Consider the following 6,655-nt stretch of genomic DNA (forward strand, 5'->3'; position numbering starts at 1 on the left):
GCAGATAAAGGCAAAAGAATGGATGAAACTAGGGGCAGGAGGCAAAGATGTGTGTGGTGAGGTGGCCATTAAGAAAAAGACACACTTATGTTATTTTATGTTGACATAGACTAAGTTTATTTATGTTAATGTTTACGCTTGATTCATGATACTTATTGGGTTTATGATGAATTTGACATAAATCTCGTTCATTAAAGATATAAAAAATAATGTAAGTGTTTATATTAAAAAGAAGTTTTAATATGCATGTATGTTTTCCCTTGCAAGTAACCCGCTACTAAGCGGGAGGCCGGGCGTTCTAATATGAAATATAAAAACTCTACTAATTTTATCTAAAAATGTCAAAAGTAATCTTAAAACTATCCGTAGTAAAGGAATGACAATCAAAGTCAGTATCACTCGTCCTCTTATTTGAGAGTTTACGGGTTAAGAGGGTATCTCCTAACTCTCATAATCGTGCCCTAAATATCACTCAAAAATGTGAGCAAAGGTCGACACTCTGATCTGACACTTATAAACTTCAAGACCTTGGGCTGGGGTGTTGTCATATAGTCGAGATCTTGAGCTACTTGATGAAGACAATGTTAGTTAAGTCGACTAACCATTGTCTTATAACCCATCATACTACGATTGCTCCACCTGAGGTTCAGTAACCTCTAGTGACAAGTAATACACACAAGGGTAGAGGGTCACTATCACCAAAATAATTTGTCGAAATAACTGTCAATCGACGCTCTGCTCCTCGAAGATCATCTTCTTAAATTTTCACTCGATAACGGCTCATAGGTGTTAATCAACTAACACTACATTCTCTACATAATTACGGGTTGTACATCTCTAAGTATCATCAAGGATACCCATCCATATCTGATCGGTTCAGGTCAGATCTCTCATGCGACAGCTTTAAGTAAAACAAATTTATACCATTATGCTACGAAGGAGGAGAGATGTACTCTCACTCAAAAACACCTCAAAGTAATCACCAAGTAATGCCTTGTTTCTAAAATTCATCTTCTGCATCTTCCTTCACGTGGTGTCTGGTCACGTAAATGATATACAGCTAACATCATCTATCTGTTTATCAATACAAGTCATATATTCGAATATACTCTCCAAGTTATACACCCAAGTAACGGTTGTATTACGTAAGTGTTAAGCAACTAGCTCTACACTTTTCCATAACAGCGGTAGCGTCTACCTAAATATACCTTCTATATTATCTAATCAAGTACCTATAGTCCATGGTCAAAGTCTCCATGGAATTGGATACATCGATCCTCTAAAACTGATCGAACCGACAATGGTATACATCCAATTCAATCCTTTCTACATCGGTACAAGTCATGTACTCAAATATACCTTCCAAGTTATCTAACAAAATAGAAGTAACCTATGGGTCAGAATCTCCATGGTATAGAGTAAGTCGATATCCTAATGATCGAACCAACAAGAATAGATCAATCCTCTACTAACCAAGTCAACAAGGGTAAATCAGTCCTCTACTGACCAAACTAACTAGGGTAAATCAGTACTCTACTGACCGAATTAACATGAGTATGCATATACTATTCACTATCCAGCTAATAATAGTCGGGGGGTTGGTATGTGACTCTAACTCTCACTCAACTAATAGTAACAGAAACTAGTAATATTGATGGTATGGTAGAAGGAATCCCCTGAGACTGTAATCTCTGATCTCCAATAGGATCTAATAGACATCAACAGTGGCCAACATACACATGTCATACATGCTACATACAACTAGACAAATACTAATAGAAATGAATGATAATAGTATACAAACATATCTCCTGTCGCTGTCTGGTCCCAAAACTCGAAGAGTCGCATCCAAAAAAATAAATCACCAAATTAAAACACAGGAAATAAGCCTTGTAAACTTGTGGCTCTAATATCAATAAATTGTTATGCCTTATAGGAGTCCCTGCCCGACAAACGGACAACATCTCCCCTGTAACAGTGACAATATGAAACATGTATACAAGGCTACAAGGCTATTCACAAACTATCAATGACCCATATGGCTGGAGCATACACAATTACGCAGTTATATACACATCTCACACTGCTAGAATAAAAAGGATATAACCATGCAGTTGTATAATAAGCAGCTCACACAACTGTACCAAAAATATATAAGAAGACATAGGAAAGCCACACAAACCAAAAAGATACAATATGTACTGACATGACTTAAACACAACAAACTATCAAAACGATAAAATAGACACATGGTTAAACACCAATGCAATTTCAATACTATAAAGAACATATGTAAGAAGACGAAACAAGTAGACCATCTTGATGTGGCGTGAAACTGACAGACAAGATACTCCAAGCGACTCCACAATCATCTACCTGTTATCTGAGAAAAAAGAAAATACACAAATATAGTGGTGAGTGCGGGTCACTCAGCAGGTAATAGACAAGATAGTGCATAGTCTATATGATATGAACCCAATGATATCTCAAGAACCAACAATGAATTGAAGAAGAAAGAAAGAAAGAAAGGTCTAAATCGATAATATTGATGAAAAGAATCTCGACCCAATGCTTAGAAAAGCACGAACCTAGGTATAGAAGATGAAAGACGCCACAACCTTGAGATGGTGGTTGATAAGTCTTCGAACGCCATAAGGGAATGCCTTGATAAGTTTTAGTTCAATGAATAACCAACAGGCGAGAGTCTCACCATGATTTAGATTGAAAATATGTCAAAAGATACATGTGTGGCTATCACCCCCTTTATTTATAGCTATAGCATGACCAAAAAATCCTAAAAGGTCAAAAGAAAGCCCATTTAGTAAAGGCCTATATAGACTACTTAGCCATTTTAAGCTTATGGCATTATTACCACTCAAATAAAAGTAGAAACTGAGTCTAAATTAAGTCTACATATCCCTACCACATAGACATGAGATTAGGTGCTAATTAAGCTCATCTAAGGCTTGAATTATGTTGACTAAGCTGGATGACTTGCTCTTGGTCAAATCTTCTTCAATGGTAGCTTTGACATTCACATCTTCAATTAGCACATTAAGTGCTTCCTTCATCTTTCTAGCCTTAACCCTTGTAATTGAGCCTCCATTGATGCATAATGGATTATCATTAATATCTAGAGAGGGTTGAGCATAATCCATATCGTTAATTTATTGGTACAATTCTAAGTTCTTTAAAGAGCTAACATTAGTGAGTTGAGTGATTGAGTGACAACAGATTGCATTAATGGCAACAAGTAGAGAGGAAGCAAGACCTAGAGAAACACTTGAATAACGTGCTTTGAGACAACACTTGGAATGAATGGAAATCAGATTTAATCAAATCCTCGACAGATTAGAGAGATAAGATGCTGTAATTTCTGGATTGTAAAATATCCAAGCTGGTAGAGTTCCTACACGAAATTCAAGATGATATAATCGTGATGATAATGATGACGATGATGATGATGATGATGGCGTATCTGAGGGCATTGATGATAGAGTTTCTAGTGGCAGATATGGTCATGCTAGAATTGATGGTAGAAGAAGAATGAATGATTATGTTGATAGAAACTTGGGAAATCTCAAGATGAAAATTCCTTCATTTTAAGGCAAAAGTGATCCGGTATATTTGGAGTGGGAAAGTGGAATTAGTGTTTGATTATCACAACTACTTTGAAGAGAAGAAAGTAAAACTTGTTGTTGTTGAATTTATTGATTATGTTCTTATTTGGTGGGATCAAAGTCTTCTAAATAGGAGCTGAAACCATGAGAGATCCGTTGGCACTTGGAAAGAGATGAAATCAATTATGAGAAAGAGGGTGTTTCCATCACATTACTATCGAGATTTGTACCAACGACTACACAACCTAACATAGGATCCAAGACTATGGAGGAATATCATAAGGAGATGAAGATTGCCATGATTCGAAAAATGTGGAGGAGGACCGAGAAGCAACCATGGCAAAATTTTTACAAGGTTTGAATTCAGAAATTGCAAACATAGTAGAGTTGCAACATTATGTGGAGTTGGAAGATATGGTGCATATGTCCATGAAAGTTGAAAGACAACTCAAAAGGAAGGGTTCAATCAAGCATGGTCAAAGTCCTTGGGTTAGACTTTGTTGTCATTGGTACAAATCTCGATAGTAATGTGATGGAACAAACCTCTTTCTCATAATAGATAGCAGCAAGTTTTACCTTCTTCTCTTCAGAGTAGTTGTGACAATCAAACACTAATCCCACTTTCCTTTCCCACTCCAAATATATGTTTGGATCACTTTTGCCTTGAAATGAAGGAATCTTTATCTTGATATTTCCTAAGTTTCTATCAACATAATCATTCATCCTTCTTCTACCATCAATTCTAGCATGACCAGATCTATCACTAGAAACTCTATCATCAATTTGAATCTAACGCATAAGATCATGATCGCCCATGACATAATAAATATACATACCCATTCTGTATCATGATCACTCGACTGACTAGGAAAGGAATGAAATTTACTTGGATAGAGGCTTACGAGACTAGTTTCAGAGCTGAAATGAAAAGTTAATAACTGCACTCATTTTAGTTTTACCTTCTAGTGTAGATAGATTTGTACTCTACACAGAATAACTATACCAGGAGTTAGGTATAATTCTGAAGCAGCATAGTCGGGTAGTTCCATATGCTTGTCGATAATTGAAAGATCGTAAGAAGAATTATCTTGTTCATGATTTGGAGTTAGCTACCCTCTAGGGAAAGCTAATGTGCTTTGAGTAGGAAATCCCGAGGAGTTTTAGGTTATCATCGAGTTATGATTACAGGATTAGTGTAGAGATTATGAGTTGGGATTGGTAGAGCAGAGACAAATAGAGCAAGGGACTTTGGAGTTCATGGTTGCTGAGTCACCTATTGTTGAGTGGATTTAGAGGGCTCAAGCTAGTGATCAGTATCTTCAATTTTTAGGTAGAGGAGTAGTCTCTGGACAGCAGACAGAGTTCTTGTGTGATGAGAATGAGACTCTTTATTACCATGATAGATTGTGTGTTCCTGAGTCACGTCTTGTCCAGAAGGACTTACTATAGGGAACATATCAATTTGGATTTGTGCTATATTCGGGTGGTTCCAGATGTGTAGAGAGTTGAAGCATACCTATTGGTGGAATGACGTGAAGATAGACATCACGATTTTTGTATCTTGATGTCTAGTGCATCAACAAGTGGAAGTTGAATATCATAGACTAATGAGATTGTTTCAGTAGATTTATATATTGGAATGAAAATAAGAGCATGTTACGATGGACTTAGTTGTGAGATTACCCAGGTCATGGAGAGGATATAATGCGATTTGGGTAATCATTGATAGGTTGACTAAATTTGTTCACTTTTTATCGATCCGTAGGACGGATTCTTTGGATCGATTAGCAAGTTATATTGTAGAGAGATTACCAAACCTTATGGTATATCTTTGAGTATTGTATCGGATGAAGATCCACAATTCATATTATGATTCTGGTAGATTTTATAGTAGATTATGAGTATAGAGCTCTGTTTTAATATAACTTTCCACCCTCAAACAGATGGACAGTTTGAATGCACTATACAGATGTTAGAGGATCAACATAATAACGAGCATTTTGGATTTTGGAGGTAGTTGTGAAGACCATTTATATCTAGGACATTTTACCCATGATTGACTAGATAGTAATGTGGGAGTAGGGAAAGCATGGTTAGCTCATAACCCACAGAGTCATTACCATCTACTTGGGAGTGGATCATCTTGTAGTTCTATGAGGGAACTCTTAATCCCTCACGGTTAGAGATTTGTTCATGATACTATGATGGAGTATTTTATGAGTATGTTGCTTAGTTGTTACCCTTAAATGAAGATCTTTGAGTTGAAGCGGTAAATTTAGGGACTAAATTTTTATTAGTAGGGGAGAATGTAAAATACGACAAATTAAATAATAAGTATTATTGGAGAAATAATTTTATTAGATTTTTTGAGAATTTTTAGAAATTTTTAGGATTTAACTGAGTATGTATGATATATTTAAGGGGATTAATTAATTTGACTAAGAAAAAATCTATTTAGATTTCCTAATTAAATTGAGAGTTGGATTATTTTATGCCTAAAATAGAAAGTTTAACTTTGACATCAATGAATGACATACATGTTATGAACATGAAGACGCTAGTAAAATTGTCAAAGACTCGAATTGATGAAAAGATTGACTAATGATAGGGGAGGTAATTCGGATCGAATTTAGATTGGTGGATTGATGAGTTGGAATATCGTAATTTGAATATGATTAATATTTCAGATCAAATTATTCGATCTATATTTGACTTAAATCCCACATAAAATGACCCATAATTTGAATCTAATCCAAACTTGACCTGACTTGAAATGATCCATTTATAAAAACATGTTCATCTTAACTCAAACTCAATCTGAACCTGACCTGAAAAGACCCATTATATTAAAATATGCTTATTTTAATCTGAACTCAAATAGAATCCGATTCGAACCTAGACCCGAAAATATTTATAAACGAATTCACGGATTATAATCAAGTCATTTCAGGTTGATCCGAATCCGACTTATTTATTAATCGTATTAATCAGATCGATCTAAATTTGATCTGAATCTAATAAAATCTATCCTTAAC

The sequence above is a fragment of the Zingiber officinale genome, chromosome 10B (genome assembly GCF_018446385.1).
Source record: "Zingiber officinale cultivar Zhangliang chromosome 10B, Zo_v1.1, whole genome shotgun sequence".
NCBI lineage: Eukaryota > Viridiplantae > Streptophyta > Magnoliopsida > Zingiberales > Zingiberaceae > Zingiber > Zingiber officinale.